Source organism: Myotis lucifugus, unplaced genomic scaffold, assembly GCF_000147115.1.
Source record: "Myotis lucifugus unplaced genomic scaffold, Myoluc2.0 scaffold_216, whole genome shotgun sequence".
In the NCBI taxonomy this organism is placed as follows: Eukaryota; Metazoa; Chordata; class Mammalia; order Chiroptera; family Vespertilionidae; genus Myotis; species Myotis lucifugus.
This window is the reverse complement of record NW_005871264.1, coordinates 1,516,576-1,534,938: the sequence shown is the minus strand read 5'-3', so window position 1 is coordinate 1,534,938 and position 18,363 is coordinate 1,516,576. Positions and strand designations below refer to the sequence as shown.

The 18,363-nt window shown below is 39.8% G+C and overlaps 1 protein-coding gene across 3 annotated transcripts in view; it reads left to right on the top strand.

Moving 5' to 3' along the window:
* The window catches only part of PDSS2 (decaprenyl diphosphate synthase subunit 2), a 202,257-nt gene that overhangs the window by 137,734 nt on the left and 46,160 nt on the right, over positions 1-18,363 (top strand). The gene's annotated exons all lie outside the window — the stretch shown is intronic.

Sequence of the window (18,363 nt, the reverse complement as noted above, 5' to 3'; positions counted from 1 at the left end):
TGTAGTTAATACATTTCACTAGGATATTGAATGTGAAGCAATTGCTTCATTGACCACCATCATCATTTAACATGGTATATACTATTATAAGGAGTGCCTATCATAGTGTTTCACTATTATAGCTTCTGTATTAGCAGGATTTCACTCACTGCAAATGAGAAAAAGTATGCATGTATGCACATCTTAAGCTTTTTGACATTTCCATTTGAAAAAAGATAAATTTTATTGGAAGTGAAACATAGAGCATGAGCAATGTGGATAAGAAATTGGAAAGTATAACCCAGGGAGTCTGTATGGTTCAGAGAGTGGTTAGTGAAATGTGAAGAATTATACCTTTGGACGCCTGCTAATATTCAGGGCAGGGAACTACAGTTCCCAGTAAGCATATATAAGGTCACCCAAGCAGCATAGTGGCATGTGATGACCTGGTAGGATATATGACCACAGTGGTCCCCCTTTGCTGTGTTTGTCAAAAGATACCATAATACACCATGGCTAAAGGTTAATAGCAGATTGTAAAATGGAGGACTCCTGGTTTAGTTCCACTCATAGTAAGTCATCCTGTAGATAGCCTGATGAAGATCGATAGCTAACCAGGCATCACTATGGTAAGTATTCACCTATGTTTTTACACTTAATCTTCACAGAAATCGTACTAGTCTATGCTACTGCATTTCTCTTTTAATGTATGTGAAAACTGAGATTTAGAAAAGATTAAGCAATTTGCCTACAGTCATACAACTTGTTAGTTGAGATTTAAACCCCTGAGCTCAGGCTCTTAACCTCTCATTCTACTGCCTCTATAACTAAATGAAACCTGCTTTGCTAGTATCTATCTACCATACCTGGGATTCACCTGTATATGATGAATACAGTGACCTCTTCTGGCAGTCAAGGCATTGTTTTCCCCTGGGATATTTTCAAGGTGTTCAACTTAGTTTTATGTAAAATATTAATATTTTACAGTTAAATATCCATTAAGTTTGAAGTAAAAGTGTTATTGGTTTAAAGGTTCATGATTTAGCCACTATTGCCATTTGCCCACTATAATTAGCCCAGTTCATTAATAAGTTTGTGAAGGTTTGTTGAGTACTTTCTATATGTCAGGAAGACGTAGTAGAAACAGCAATAATAAATGCTTAGATAGCACTTTACAGTTTGCTTATCCTTTTTTCTACACAATCACCTATGAAAAGGGGACATTTGTTGGTATACCCACTTCATAGAGGTCAAGCCTAAAATTCAGAAGTGACAAATGGCAGGAAAATATAGTGCCTGGAAATTGTTAATGCATATTTTGACAGGGACATGATCTGAACCCAGGTTTTTTTTACTCCAAGTCACATATTATCTGTTTCTTCCTGGGAAGAAGAAAACATGAAGCAGCAAAAAAGTCTTTGAAGGACTGTTGATCATATATGACCCACCACGTAGCAAGCAGCAGTTGCTGACTTTGATTAGTGAGTAGGCTTTACTCAAAAGAAACTATAGTAATACTTTGTTCATCTGCCCTCTTTCCCCACCACCTCCCCAAACACAGTCCTTTAATGCACTAGAGACCTTTTTTAAGCAGTTACATTTCTGAATATAGCCAAACTATTTAAAATGCCTTTTAAAAATATATAATGGAGGACAACCAAGATGGCAGCATAGGTAAGCACCTGTACTTGCTGCCTCTCACAACCACATCAAAACTCCTACTAAAAGACAAAACAAATATCATCCAGAACCAGAACAGGAAAGCTGGTTGAGTGGAAGTTATACAACTAGAAGGAAAGGAAAAAGCACATTGAAGCTGGTAGGAGGTGTGAAAGTGCGGAGGTACAGAGGCGCGCGAAACGGGCTGGAAACTGGGTGCTCTGTGGAGGGAGATACAAGCTCCTGATTGCTCTGAACTCCAGTTCTGGGCAAGACTCTGGGGACCCAGACTCATACGGGGAGAAACTGGACTGTCTGGCATCTGGCTGGAGTGCAAGGGTGGCTTTCTCTCAGAGGTGCTCGCAACGATCATCGTTCCTGCATGGGGCCACGGGACACAGAGACCCAGGGACATCTCCAGAGAAGGGTTGACTAGCAGCCATTGCTGTTTGCTCTACCCTGATGATTCCCTGACCCCGCCCCACCCAATTTACAACCCCACCCAAGCTGTGCGCAGCAACTTTTGCATATGAATGGCCTGTCATTTTGCAACCTAAAACCTAACAAACTGCAGCTGGATCAGAGAACTCCAAAGCTTCCAAAAGGCCTAAGACCCTGCAATAGCAGCCTGCATTGCTTCACAGCTGGGCCTCAAACCCCAAACAAAGAGGAGGAATCTGAAGATCTCTCTGTAGCTCCTGGTGGGTGGTCTCAGGCAGTGACTGACTTTGCACCTCCTTGGGGATCCAAGAGACAGTGTACCCAGAGGTCAGTGTGAGATCATATAGACTACAGCTCTTCACATCCATAAGCGACACACTCAAGGGGCAGACTCAGTGAGCACCAAAGCCCCACTGAGACATCCAGCACAGCAGTTCTCCCATTGTAGACACAGCTGGTCCTCACAGCCAATTGGCCTGGAGGTCAGTTCCTCCCAGTGTTACCAACAGCAATCAAGGCTTAACTACAAGACTGTGCACACAGCACACAAAGGGGTGCACCAAGAGTGTCCACCTCAGGTAATTGGGGAGACTGAGCCACTGGGCCCTATAGGACACCTACCACACAAGGACACTCTATCAACACAGGGAAGCAGCCAAAATGCGAAGACAAAGAAACATGTCACAAGAAAGAAATGGAGGAAAGCAAACTACTACTGGATATAGAGTTCAAAACCACAGTTATAAGGTTACTCAAGAATCTTCTAGAAACCTCTGAGAAATTTAGTGAGACCCTGGAGGATATGAAAAAGGACCAATTAGAAATTAAGCATATACTGACTGAAATAAAGAATAATATACAGAAATCCAACAGCAGACTAGAGGATCCCAAGAATAAAGTCAAAAATTTGAAATACAAAGAAGCAAAAAACACGCAACCGGAAAAGCAAAAGGAAAAATGAATACAAAAATATGAAGATAGTGTAAGGAGCCTCTGGGACAACTTCAAGCGTACCAACATCCAAATTATGGGGGTGCCAGAAGAAGAGAGAGAGCAAGGTATTGAAAACCTATTTGAAGAAATAATGACAGAAAACTTCCCCTACCTGGTGAAAGAAATAGACTTACAAGTCCTGGAAACACAGAGAACCCCAAACAAGAGGAATCCAAAGAGGACCACACCAGGACACATCATAATTAAAATGCCAAGGGCAAAAAACAAAGAGAGAATATTAAAAGCAGCAAGGGAAAAACAGTTACATACAAGGGAGTACCCATACAACTGTCAGTTGATTTCTCAACAGAAACTATGCAGGCCAGAAGGGAGTGGCAAGAAATATTCAAAGTGATGAATAGCAAGAACCTACAACCAAGATTACTCTACCCAGCAAAGCATCATTTAGAATTGAAGGTCAGATAAAGAGCTTCACAGATAAGAACAAGCTAAAGGAGTTCATCACCACCAAACCAGTATTATATGAAATGCTGAAGGGTATTCTTTAAGAAGAGGAAGAAGAAGAAAAAGGTAAAGATAAAAATTATGAACAACAAAGTGACAACAAATACATACCTATCAACAAGTGAATCTAAAAATCAAGTGAATAAAAAATCTGATGAACAGAATAAACTGGTGAATATAATAGAATCAGGGGCATAGAAAGGGCGTGGACTGACAATTCTCGGGTGGAAAGGGGGGTGCGGGAAGAGACTGGACAAAAATCGAACACCTATGGACGAGGACAATGGGGGGTGTGGTAAGGGCATGGGGTGCAGTGGGAACTGGGTGGAGGGGAGCTATGGGGAGAAAAAAGGAACAACTGTAATCTGAACAATAAAGATTTATTTTATATATATATTAGAGGCCCGTTGCACGAAGAGGTTCGTGCAATAGGCCTTCCCTTCCCTTGGCTGCCGGCACTGGTTCTCCTCTGGGACCTGGGACCCAGGCCTTCACTCTGGCCGGAGCCTTCAGTCTTCGCGGCTCCGGCTGCTTCGCGCCTATGTATGCAAATTAACCGCCATCTTTGTTGGGTTGATTTGCATACTCTCCTGATTGGCTGGTGAGCGTAGCGGAGGGACAGTCAATTTACATGTTTTTCTATTATTAGGTAAGATATATATATGGAGCAAAAAATTGCATAGCTGAACTGAGGCAGTAGGTGTGGGGTTTTTGTTGTGTGTGTGTGTGGTTTTTTTAATAATATATTTTTTATTGATTTCAGAGATGAAGGGAGAGGGATAGAGAGAAACATCAATGATGAGAGAGAATCATTGATTGGCTGCCTCCTGCACGCTTGCCCCACACTGGGGATCAAGCCTGCAACCTGGGCATGTTCCCGGACTTAGAATCGAACCCAGACCTCCTGGTTCACAGGTGAATGCTCAACCACTGTTTAGCGTGTCTTTTTGATCCTCCATTTGTGCCCCATGTTCAATTTAGGTTAACCATGTTTCTCTACCTAACAGGAAAAGTTCTGGTCCCTGCACCCACCCCCTCTCTAAGTGTACTTTCCATTGAAATGACTTTTCAGAATTCGGTTTTTCTGACTTGGCCCAGGAGCCAATTCAGAGGCAAACAGAGCACTGCCCCACATAGAGTGCTTCAAGGTTTTCCTGTTCTGCCAGGACCTGGGAGCCACCACAAGTGGAGGTCATGTGGGAAGTGAACTGCACAACCTCCCTAGCCTTGGGCCAATTCAGTCACAAAAGAATTGCTTTGTGATTTAAAATAAGCTGCAAGCCACTTCATCTGTCTAGGGAGAAGAGGATAAATAGTGGTCTGTTTTCTGTACAGCTGCTACTTGATGCGGTGCTGGAGAATCTATCTGGCAATACAAAAATAGCTTTCTGTGGAGCAGTGTCTGTGTAATGAGGGAGATGCGTTAAAGCACATGGAGGGGAATTGGAACTGAATACGTTTGAAATCACCTTCTCCAGAAGTTTGTAGTGTAATTATCTAACCCTTCTTAAAACTTCGAAAATGTGTGTGACTTATTTTAGTAATACAGATTGTAGATAAATTGTGATCATGTAAACATTCAAAGTAATTCAGGAAATTCATCCTTTGTTCTAGTTTTCAAAAAAAAGCATTTTTATTTTTAGATTTGCTAGTTTGTGAACCATTTCTTCCTTAGAATAAAAATTAGTTAATGTACTTTCTTTAATGTTTATAAAATCTCCCCTCTCTACTGTTTTTTCAATGTTAGCTAATTGAAGAAAGAAGCATATTAAATAGAAAAAGTGCATTTTATTTTTTTAAATATATTTTATTGATTTTTTACAAAGAGGAAGGGATAGGGATAGAGAGTTAGAAACATCGATGAGAGAGAAACATCGATCAGCTGCCTCCTGCACACCCCTCACTGGGGATGTGCCCGCAACCAAGGTACATGCCCTTGACCGGAATCGAACCTGGGACCCTTCCAGTCCACAGGCCAATGCTCTATCCACTCAGCCAAACCGGTTAGGGCGAAAAAGTGCATTTTAAATGGTCGTTTGCCATTCTGAGAATCAAGCTGCTGTATACATTGTACTCATGTTACTCACTGTACACACTAAGTATTTAACACTTTAGCAAAAATCTTTGCTTTAAATCCACAGACCTTTATATCTAAAATCTTTTAAAACAAAATTATCTTATTATTATAACTTATTTTCTAGTTAGAAAAGAATACATGTTCATTAAATAAAAATTGAAAGCATAGAAAAAGGTTAAGAAGGAAATAAAAATTATTTTCTATAAACCATCCTCCAGAAATGAGTCATGATTATACTCTAATGTATTTCCTTCTGGATTCATTCTGCATTTCTCCCATTTTGGAATATATAGATATAGATATAGATATATACTGATTTACTCCCTAGAATAATCATTTTTGTTCCTCAGAAATATAATTTTGCCTGGCCAGTGTGGCTCAGTGGTTCAGTGTCAACCTATGAACCAGGAGTTCACGGTTCAGTTCCTGGTCAGGGCATATGCCTGGGTTGAGGGCTAATCCCAGGTGTAGGGCATGCAGGAGGCAGCCAATCAGTGATTCTCTCCCATCATTGTTGGTTCTATCTCTTTCTCCCAATCCCTTCCTCTCTGAAATCAATAAAAACATCTTTTAAAAAGAAATATAATTTTAATGGCTACTTAATATTGCTTTATACTACTATATTATAATTTACTAAGCCATTGCACAATTTTTGCATACTTGTTTACCTTTTTTTTTACTGATAGAAACAAAATCGTTATGAACATCCTGTATATAAAAAATTCTGAGCCCTAACCGGTTTGGCTTAGTGGATAGAGCATCGGCCTGCGGACTCAAGGGTCCCAGGTTTGATTCTGGTCAAGGGCATGTACCTTGGTTGCGGGCACATACCCAGTAGGGAGTGTGCAGGAGGCAGCTGATCGATGTTTCTAACTCTCTATCCCTCTCCCTCTCTGTAAAAAATCAATAAAATATATTTTTTTTAAAAAAAATTCTGAAAGTGAGATTTTTTAATTAAAAAGTAAGAATTTTTGCATGTGAAAATTTGCAACATATTCATATTGCACATCCTTGTGCAGAAAAGGATTTTACTATCCTTAGAAAAGCCTATTTGTAAGGTTGACCCTTGACTGGCATCTGGGAACCTAAATTTTAGGAGTGTTTTCACCATTCTCAGCAGTGTTTCTACACACAGTGTGGTTTATGCTGAACACCTACTTTACTTCTGGGAGACTGAGATTTTGGCACCTGCTAGGTAGAGGATACTTGCATGACCAACCCCAACAAAAAATCCTGAGCACTGAGTCTCCGATGAATTTCCCTGGCAGGTAACGCATTTCATATGTGTTATCACATGTGTTCATTCACATGTGTTAATTCTGGGAGAAATTAAGCACATCCTGTGTGACTCCACTGGAAGAGGAAAGACTCTTAGAAACTTGCACCTGGTTTCCTCCAGACTTCATCTCATGTACCTTTTTCCTTGGCTAGTTTTGCTTTGTATCCTTTTGCTGTGATAAGCCATAACTGTGAGTCTAACTATATCCTGAGTCCTGTGAATCCTAATAAATCATCAAAGCTGAGGGTGGTCTTGGGGACCTCAACACACTCTTTTTCTGACTATTATTTATTTCCCACCCATTCCTGTTTCCTTTCTAGGAGTCTAATCAAGGTCCTCTGCAAGGGAAGTGTCTTCAACTCATTTTGGTGTTGAGATGGGGAACAGCACACCTCTTCCCTGTCTTCAAAAGTTCTGCTCATGTTAGGTTGGCCCCAGTCTTGGGAAAATGAGGTTTTAAAGAAAATCCAGTTCTCTTGGAAAAGAACTGGTTTTAACAGAATCACTAAAATTGTAAACATCCATTCTATTTTTTTTTTCCAAGCACAGATTATGTTTTCAGTCAACTATGCTCTTATGAGGAATATTATTATGTTTTTGTGGGACAAAATAATTTCTGTCCATTTATTTGTTTTATCTTTATGCTTATCATCCTTTGGCTCTCAGGCAGCTTTCAAGTCCAATATAAAAGTAAAGAAATAGTGAAAAGAATGGAAAGGTAGGTTATATCACATGCATGAAGACTGTAATGCCAGATTGTAGCGCTAACATCATGTAGTAATTGAGATAAGAGAGGGATTGAAGACTTTTAGACACAGGAATAATATGATCAGATTAACCTTTGGGAAAGTTAATTCAGCAGTCATTTACAAGAGATTGAAGGGAAATGAGAACAGTCAGGCAACCAAAATAATGAATGCCAGAGGTGTTCTCCCTCTTCAACATGGTTGGCCCCTTCTTGATATTCTATCTCTACTTCAGTACTATCCTCCCAGAGAGAACACCCCATGCATCTGAAGTAGCCACCCTACTTAATTCTCTTTTCCTTAATCAAAGTTGTCATCATTTAGTGTTTTATTTATTCTTTTTAGTCTCCTCCTATAAGAATATAAACTCTATAGGAAGAGGGATTTTATTTACCATTGTATTCCCAACCAGTGTCTAACACATTAGTAGTAGCCCAAAAATATTGGTTAAATTAATGGTATAGAAAGGTCTAGAATGCTTAGAATGGAAGATTTTTCTCTTTTTTTTGCGGGGGGGGGGGGGGACACCTTTATTGATGTACAACAATCTGCAAATATTTAAAGTGCACAGTCTGGTGTGGTTTGATATATATGTGCACCAATGCAACTAAGATAATAAACATATCTATCACTCCCAAAGAGTAGGCTTGCTTACTAGCTTGCTAGAAAAGCAGTGGTTCCCCAAAACATTCTTTAGCTATAACACAAATCCACTGAAGGCATAGTATCCATCTGAGCCCCTTTCATTGCCTCTGCAGGACTTGGGGCCAAGAGTAACCAACACAAATATGTTGATGTATATGCTTCTTGCTGTGCCACGAATAATAAAGTCCTTTGTGTCTGACCCAGGAGACTTGTGTCTTCTGTTGGCATCTGCAAAACAGTAACAGGCTAACTCATTATTTTATATGGCACGGTAAAACCAAATCTCAGACCCAACAACTATACCCTCCAATACGATGTTGAAGTGGTGAGAATGAACATCCTTGCCTTGTTCCTGATGCTAGAAGGAAAACATTCAGTATTTTATCATTAAGTGAGATACACGTTTTTGTTTTTGTAGAGGTTCTTGATTAGTAAAGAAGCTCCATTATATTTCTAATTTCCTGAGAGTTTTTATCAGGAATTAATGTTGGATTCTAACAGTTTTTTTCTGTATTCACTGATCATAATTTTATTTTTTAGCCTTTTTCTTTTTTAGATTCTTTTCTAGTGTGTTAATATGGTGAATTAATGGATTGATTTTCAAATGTTAAACCAACCTTGCATTTCTGAAATAAACCTCACTTGATTATGATGCAAGTTTTTATATATACTAGAGGCCTGATGCACGAGATTTGTGCACTGGGGTCAGGGGGGTGGGGTCCCTCAGCCTGGCCTGTGCCCTCTTGCAGTCTGGGAGCCCTCAAGGGATGTTTGACAGCCGGCTTAGGCCCTCTCTCCACGGGCAGCGGGCCTAAGCCAGCAGTCGGACATCCTTAGTGCAGCCGCAGAGGTGGGAGAGGCTCCCGCCACCACCACTGCGCTCTCCAGCCATGAACCCAGCTCAGGGCTTCTGGCGAGTGGCTCTGCCCCCTGTGGGAGCGCAATGACCATCAGGGGGCAGCTCCTGCCTTGAGCGTCTGCCCCCTGGTGGTCACTGCGCATCATAGCGACCTGTCGTTCCTCCATTCAGTCGATTTGCATATTAGCCTTTTATTATATAGGATTGTAGGATTTGATATGCTAAAATTGTGTTTATTTTTAAAAATTGTGTTTATTTCTGCATCTATATTCATGAGGAATATTGGCCTGTCATTTTTTAATTCTTTGTAATGTCTTTGGTGTGAGTACCACAATAATGCCAGCCTCAAAATGAATTGGGAAGTATTTTCCTCTTTTTAATTTTTTAGAAGAGTTTGTGTAGAATTAGTGCTATTTCTTCCTTAAATGTTTAATAATGTTCACTAGTGAAGCCATCTGAACCTTTCTTTGTGGGGACTTTTTTTTTTTACTACCAATTCAATTGCTTTAAAAACGATCCGGCTATTTAGGTTATTTATTTCTTCTTATCAATACCTGTAAGTGCCCTCAGATATTCTGAATGGTACATTAGTAGAGACCTAGGAAAGCATCACCAATGGCATTAACAATAGGCATCAGGGTAAACTTGTCCTTCAGGGCCTCATGTCTCTCAACCTGATGTTCTTCTGTCAAAATAAACGTCTTGCTCAGCAGTTTTTTCCAATAAATTTTAGTTTTGTCACAGCTAAAAACTTGCTTATACGAATAACTGTCTTCTGTAATTATTTTCTTAAGTTCTTCGGGAACTTCTCTGCAACTTCAGTAACAGCTGAACACTCTTTCCAGTAACCTTAGCTATGAAACTGCCCTCACTTCAGAAAACAATCAAACCACCCAGAACTACCTGTAAATTCCACTTTTACAACACTTTCATCATCATCCAGTGCTTTCTGTTTCAGCTTATAAAAAAGACTGACCAATTTCTCCTTAAGTATAAATAACTTACCAGAATACAATACTTTGTACACCCATCAATTCACTCAGGCAGTAGACTTTCTCTTTTATCTATTACTGGATACTGACTAAAAGAGACCCTTTGCTACTGGCATAACCAGTAGTAACTTTGGTTGCATGCAAGAATCTCTCTGCATGTAAATAGAGCGAATGGTAGACACGGGCACGTTCAACTCATGCACAATGTCTTTATCGCATCTACCATCATTGAAATGCTTAATTACATCCAGTTTTGCACAAAATGTACATCCTTACAAGCTCTCTTAGGCTTTCTGATACTTCAGAGCACACATCTTGCTAATGGACAAACAGAATCAATTGAGAAGAGGCTCAAATGCTCACAGACACAGTTCAAAGCTATGACGACTTGATGCTGAGATGCTGAGTGTAGTTCCCAGGGAAATAGCTTGGTGATGTCACACTTGCTGCTCGGGGTACGCACTACCTCTATAATGGCTCACTGAAAAACAAACACTAAACACTCTTTACACTTTTTGCCTTCTTCTGTAAAAGCAAAAATTCTCTTCGGATTTCTGTCAGTTAGCAAAAATAGGTACTAATGTAGGTCTTTCGCTGATACTTTTACTCATAACCTGTTCCTCACACTGTACCCAAGACATGTTCTCACAAGCTAGTAAAATATGCCATGTCATGTTTATTGTTTGCTGGGCATCTATTCAAACTTATATCACTCACATATTCAAGACTTCGATAATAAATACCTATAATTTTACTAACAACTATTTTTTTCATAGTTGGCACAGTCTTAAGTCATTCATTACAAATAAAAATGTTGAATTTATTCAGGTTTAAAGGCAGTTGAATGTGATTTAATTGTTTTAAAATGTATCAAGCATAAATAAATATATGTACATATATATAGCTTAATAATAAAATAAAACATCTAGTGCCCACCACATTTAAGAAATAATACTGTATACATTTTTTAATTAAAAAATGTTTTTATTTAAAGGAAAAGCAGCAAATGTATTGTGAAGGGAACATATTAGAAATCAAATATAGGAGTATTAAGTTAGATATGCAAAAGTGGTAAAGTGAAGATAAATATAGATATGAGAAGGCAGAAAAACTATTGATGACTAAGCTTAGTACTTATAATGGCCCTTTTGATTAAGTAGACCCTCAAGTTTAGAGAGGGTCTGGTTGGTGAATGTTTTTATTTGTTAAATGCTAAATTGAATTTATATACCATTTAGAGGTACTCAAGGTCACTCATTGACTGCTATCACAGTAAAACATCTTAAAAGGCAGTTTATTTGCCAGAGAGCTGAAACATCACTATTAAGCATGTAAATTGTTTAATAGAATGCCATTCTGATCCCAGGACAAGAATAGACAATTCAGAAAATGAAGCACAAGACTTCAATTACCGTCTGTGTATGCCAGTGGATCCCAATTTATATCTCCATCCCAGATTACTGAGATGTAGAGCCAAATATTTTGCTGCTTACTCAATATTTCCACTCAAGGGTATCACAAGCATCTCAGATTCAGTACATATTAAGACCAGATATATGCTCTTTCCCTTCAAACCCATTCCATTGTTCTCTGTCTTCTCAATGAGTACCATCATTCATCCAGGTTCTCAGGTAGGAAACCTAGAAGTCATCCTTAATAACTGCCCCTCTCCAGCCTTACCCCTGTAGTTGCCTTATTCCATCCACCTCCTATGTCGCCACCTTAGCCAGAGCATAACTGGGAAGGAGCAGAGAAAGTTGTCTCCTGAGTATTCTCTTCAAAAGTAGAGTGTGGTGATTTAAAAATAAGTCACTAATTTTTTTAACTCTCTTCTCATCACCTCCCATCAAGTGAGGATTGTGTCCCTTTTCCTTGAATCTCAGTGTGATATTGTGCATGCCTCAACCAACAAAGTGTGGTAGAGGTGATACTACCTGACTTCCCAGGCTGGGCCATAAAAGGGTGTCTTGGAGCACTCATTGTCATTAAACACTCCCTCTATCTGCTCTCTCTGAGAACTTAACCACTATGAGAAGCCAAGTGGGGAGGCCACGGGAAGGTGCACCAATCACCAGTCCCAGGTGGATCTGATTGATGTGTGGGTGAATAAGCCATTTTATTGGAAGTGGATCTCTGGTAACTCAGTTGAGCAAGCTCCAGCCCTTTGAATCATTACCAACTTTTCAGGTCTCCCCAAATGAGGACCCAGCTACCACAAAACAGAGACAAGCCATTTTTTTCTGTTCCCTTTCTGAATTCCTGACCCACAGAATCTGTGAGCAGAATAACATGGTTGTTGTAATTATGCCACTAAGTCTTGAGGTGGTTTGTTACCTAGAGATAGATAACCAGAACAAATTTTAAGGCAATATGTTAATATGATGGTTGTTAAGACCATGGCAAAAAGATGTTGCAAAGAAAGTATAAATATACTTGCACAACATCATTCATTGAATCCTAAGATTTATAAGAAGGTAGTTATATTAGCCAGCTCAGGCTGCCATAACAAAACACCATAGTCTGTGTGGCTTAAACAACAGAAATTGATTTGTCATAGTTCTGGAGGCTGGAAATCCAAGATGAAGCTTCTGGTTAATTTAGTTTCTGGTGAGAGTGCTCTTCCTAGCTTGCAGATGGCCACCTTCTCACTATGTGCTGACATGGTGGAGAGAGAGCAGAGCCAACTCTCTGGTGTTTCTTCTTAAAAGGACACTAATCCCATTGGATCAGAACCCCACCCTTATCACTTCATTTAACCTTAATCACACCCTTACTCTAAATATAGGCACACTGGCAGTTTGGGCTTCAGCATATGAACTTTGCAGGGACAAATCCTTTCAATGTATAGAAGTAATCAAGAGCAGTACCTTGTTTATGCCATCACTCCCCCACCATCAGGGGCATAAACTGCAGCCTGGTTTTACCCATGCCTACCCTTTTGCATGGTTCAAGATTCTGTCATCTCTTGGCTGAGCTACTCCAATAACTTCCTCCTTCGCCTCCCTTTATACAATCCTCCCATATTTTAGTCTTTTCTTCACACTACGGATCTCAAAATGCTAATCTGATGCTGTTGTGCTACCACTTCAACCCCCAGAGACATCTCATACCTCTTGGGATAAAGACCAAAATCCTGGAAGTGACCCAAAAAACCCTCCATAGTCTGATGCCAGTCTGTCCCTCCAGACTTGTCTTGTATTATTCTCATCCTCACTGGCTGCATTATCAGCCCCAATGGCCTTCTCTGGTTCCTCAGATATGCCCTTCTCTTTAAAGCCTAGAACATACTTCTCCATCTTTATGACAAATCTCTTATTTAGCTCGAGTGTCCCTTCCTCAGGGAAACCATCCCCAAAAACCCGAGCCTCACTCAGGTTCATTTCCCCCATCGGAAGTATCTCAGTTTGTAGGTGTGTATCTGTTTGTGAGGGTATCTGATTGTCTAGTTTCCCTACCCAGACTGTAAGAACTATGAGTTCGAGGACTCTGGTTTTGCTCACTGGCATGCGCACCTAGAACAATGTCTTGTACATAGAAGATACTCAGTAATCTTTAACAAATGGAGGAAATACAAATGGCTAGTAAATGAAATGACTTCCCATATTTAAGTGAAATGCCACTTTTTACCTGTTAAATTCACAAGTAAAACAATAGTTCTGTTTAGTGGCAAGACAGTCTCTTGTGTATATCAGAAGAACCTTTCTATAAAACTACTTGCAGAATGTTTTAAGAGACTAAACTGTTCGGATCTATAGACTCAGTGCTCTAATCATCTGTAGTAGCCAGCATCCAAAATGGCCCTCAATGAGCCCCACTGCCTAGTATTCCTTGTGTGGTCCCTTCCCACATTGTGCAGGGCCAGTCTGTGTGATCAATAGCATACAGCAGAAATGGTGGTGTGTCATTTCCAAGATCAGTTTATAAAAGCTTGTGAAGCCTCCTTTTGGGATATGCTTTCACTCTATTGGATCACTTGCCAGCTATCATGTCATGTGAGCAGCCCCAAAGTCATCCCCTACCTTACATTTCTGGCTAATTTCAGTTTATTATTCAGCTACCCACCCCATTCCCAGCCTTCTTAAACCTTTCCTTGGTAGAACTATTCACTCCCTTCTCTGTGCTGTAAGCAAAGCTCTTCTTTCACATACCAAACTACTTTCTAACTTTATTGTTTCTCCCCTTCTGAACTTCTACTAAAGGTCATGGAGTAATACCTAATTAATGCCTAATTATAAGATGTAATTAGGCATTGCTCCTAGACATATCCACAGTGCCTGTCATGTAGTATGCATACACACACACACGCACACACACATACACGCACACGCACACAAAATCTATTGAACTGCATCTACTTTTACATAGTATGTCAAGCACCAGCATACACAGCATTTCAAAGCAAGCCAGGTTCCTTCTTGGTGCTGTTCAGTTTGTTCATCTCAAAGAATTAGTGTTCCCTCCTACTTCTGTGCAACCCATCTGAAGACTATCTGCTGCCCTCTAGCTGTTAGAAGCTTCCCCCATCCCACGGATACCACTGCTGAAGGATTTATGCTGTAAAATAGTCTTCCATTCATCATGACCACTCTTCAGCATGGTTATTGCCACACATCTCAGCAAGAACTGCTGAGTGGGTAGGGCAGGAAGGGCGTGGCTGGCACTAGACCAAAGAATTCCTGATTTTTTTTTATTTTTAAATATATTTTATTGATTTTTTACAGAGAGGAAGGGAGAGGGATAAAGAGTTAGAAGCATCGATGAGAGAGAAACATCAATTCAGCTGCCTCCTGCACACTCCCCACTGGGGATGTGCCCACAACCAAGGTACATGCCCTTGACCGGAATCGAACCTGGGACCCTTCAGTCTGCAGGCCGACACTTTATCCACTGAGCCAAACCGATTAGGGTGAAAATTTATTATATTTTATTTTATTTGACTTTTTTTTCTATTTCCTTTGCCATTGTTCTATTTATTTATTTTTTATTGCTTAAAGTATTACAAAGAGTATTGCATATGTCTCCCTTTTTTTTCCCCGCCCTTGACAATCCCCTGGCCTCCCCTACTCCCCAGTGTCTTATGTCCATTGGTTATGCTTATATGCATGTATACAAGTCCTTCGGTTGATCTCTTACCACCCCCCCTCCTGCACCCCAACCCTCCCCGGTCTTCCCACTGTAGTTTGACAGTCTTGTTCGAGAGAATTCCTGATTTTTAAATTCCTTGTAAACCCTTCTCTCTAATTTGTGAACAAAATTTTAGTAGCTGTATTTATTGTATAGAAACACTTTTAAAAACAGAACTTAGTTATGTAAATTTATCAAATCTTATCAGTTTCTTGCCCCTGATTTACATGGATGTGAAGTTTCCAGATACCTACTTTACTATCTCCAATGTGATTGAATTATAAATCAGAGCAAATCACTTCATTCTTTTTTCCCTTCCTTAGGATTCCTAAAAAAAAATACTTATGATATCTGCCATTGTAATCTTGTTACTTACATACTCTAGACCAGGGGTCCTCAAACTACGGCCCGCGGGCCACATGCAAATACAAATATTGTATTTGTTCCCGTTTTGTTTTTTTACTTCAAAATAAATATGTGCAGTGTGCATAGGAATTTGTTCATAGTTTTTTTTTAAACTATAGTCCGGCCCTCCAACGGTCTGAGGGACAGTGAACTGGCCCCCTGTTTAAAAAGTTTGAGGACCCCTGCTCTAGACTTTTGAATCTCTCTAAGGGATATTATTAAAGACTGGGTTTACAGGTTTAAAATACTTGTGTTTTTTTTTTCAAATATATCTGTATTGATTCAGAGAGGAAGGGAGAGGGAAAGAGAGAAACATCAATGATGAAAGAGAATCATTGATTGGCTGCTTCCTACACGTCCCCTACTGGAGATCAAGCCCGAAACCCAGGCATGTGCCCTTGACCGGAATTGAACCTGGGACCCTTCAGTCTGCAGGCTGATGCTCTATCCACTGAGCCAAACCAGCTAGGGCTAAAATATATTTTTTAAACAAAGTATTTCAGAGCAAGAGGAAAGAAGAGGGAGAGAGATAGAAACATCCGTGAGAGACATCTATTGGCTGCCTCCTGTACTCCCCCTACTGGGACTTGAGCCTGAAACCCAGTTATGTGCCCTGATCGGGAATTGAGCCTGCGATCTTTTGGTGCATGGGTTGACGCTCAACCACTGAGCCACGCCAGCTGGGCTAAAATGCTTTTGGATACATAGATGAAACATATCATTAATCCTAAGTACAATCTTCTTTTCAAACTGTAAAAGATATTTTGCATGTATTTCTATTATGTGTTAAACAAAGCAGAATCCAGTTGCTATATATCTGAGACCCATCTCTGCCACTTACTAATGTCCAATCTTGGTCAAACTACAGTCTATAAATCTCCTTACTTATTAAATGGGAATAATAATAATTGAATTTTTTGAGAGCTAATATAATAATGAGTATGAAAGTACCATTACATAGTTAGCTCCCAGGAAATATTAGACTCTATTCTCCCCATTGCTTTCTTCTTATCCCTAAATTTACAAGGTCTTTATTGAAAATTTCTTGAACTTTACTTTTTTTTTTTAACAAGGCTAATAAACTTTTATGGCATTTGTTTAGCTTCTCAAAATAGCTGAAAGGGGCAATTCAAATCAAACATTTAAAATGGTTTAATGTGCCCAGCCAGTGTGACTCAGTGGTTGAGCATCAGCCCATGAACTAGCCACATATGGTTCTTCCTTTTGAAAGCTTTTATCTACTCTCAAAGGGCGGGTATTTCAGAGGAGGATCTCAATGGAATATTCATAAGCTTTTCAGGACATGGTCTCCACTGATCGGTTGGTGCTAGGGCAGGTCATTAGTCATCTCAGCTGTGATCTCAAAAGGAGGTCACAGTTCTATTCCTGGCCAGGGCACATGTCCAGTTACAGACTCAATCCCCAGTGGGGGCCGTCCAGGAGGCAGCTGATCAATGACTCTCATCATGGATGTTTCTATTTCTCTCCCTTCTCTCTGAAATCAATTCCAAAAAAATTTTTTTAATGGTTTAATGTGGCATTAAAGAGATCTAGTCTCTTATCAAACTCAAATTTTTGCTGTATTTATAAATATAGTGGCTCAAAGTATGAATCCAATGTAGAAAGCATGAGAACAGGAAATATTTGCATACTTTCTTTAAAGTACTTTTAATTCAACAGGTAGTTAGTGCCTTAGTTTTCTGAACTCTTCTTTTCTGAGAATGTGAAAGGTAGAAGTTTGGCTTGGCAGATTCTAATTGGGACTTTGACATTTTCCTGGGTCAATTCGTTTGCTTTTTTTTAAAATATATTTTTACTAGTGGCCCAGTGCACGGACTCGTGCACATTGAAAGGAAATTAATTAGAAGAAAGATTCATGCGGTAATTACGTTACTGCAAAAAATTACATGTCAAAATAATATAGTGTTATAAAATTAAAACACACATGCAATTGGTGCCAGCAAGAGCTTTATATGTATCATAAATGTGCAAATCAACAATTATTTTTAAATTGCCAGTGCCTGTCATATGTACCGGCCGGGTGGTTGGTCAGATGGATGGACGGTCAGTCACTTAGCCTTTTATATATATAGAAGATAGATTGATTTCAGAGAGGAAGGGAGAGGGAGAGAGAGATAGAAACATCAATGATGAGAGAGAATCATTGATTGACTGCCTCCTGCACGCCCCCTACTGAAGATCAAGCCCGAAACCCAGGCATGTGCCCTTGATCAGAGTCAAACCTGGGACCCTTCAGTCCACAGGCCGACGCTCTATCCACTGAGCCAAACCAGCTAGGGCTATTTTGCCTTTTTTTCTGTGACCATGAACTAGACCAGTGGTTCTCAACCTTCCTAATGCCGCGACCCTTTAATACAGTTCCTCATGTTGTGGTGACCCCCAACCATAAAATTATTTTCATTGCTACTTCATAACTGTAATTTTGCTACTGTTATGAATCGAAATGTAAATATCTGATATGCAGGATGTATTTTCATTGTTACAAATTGAACATAATTAAAGCATAGTGATTAATCACAAAACAATATGTAATTATATATGTGTTTTCCAATGGTCTTAGGCGACCCCTGTGAAAGGATCGTTCAACCCCCAAAGAGGTCGAGACCCACAGGTTGAGAACCGCTGAACTAGACCTTTAATCCCAAGCAGCCACTTTTATAAACACACTTTGTTGTCAT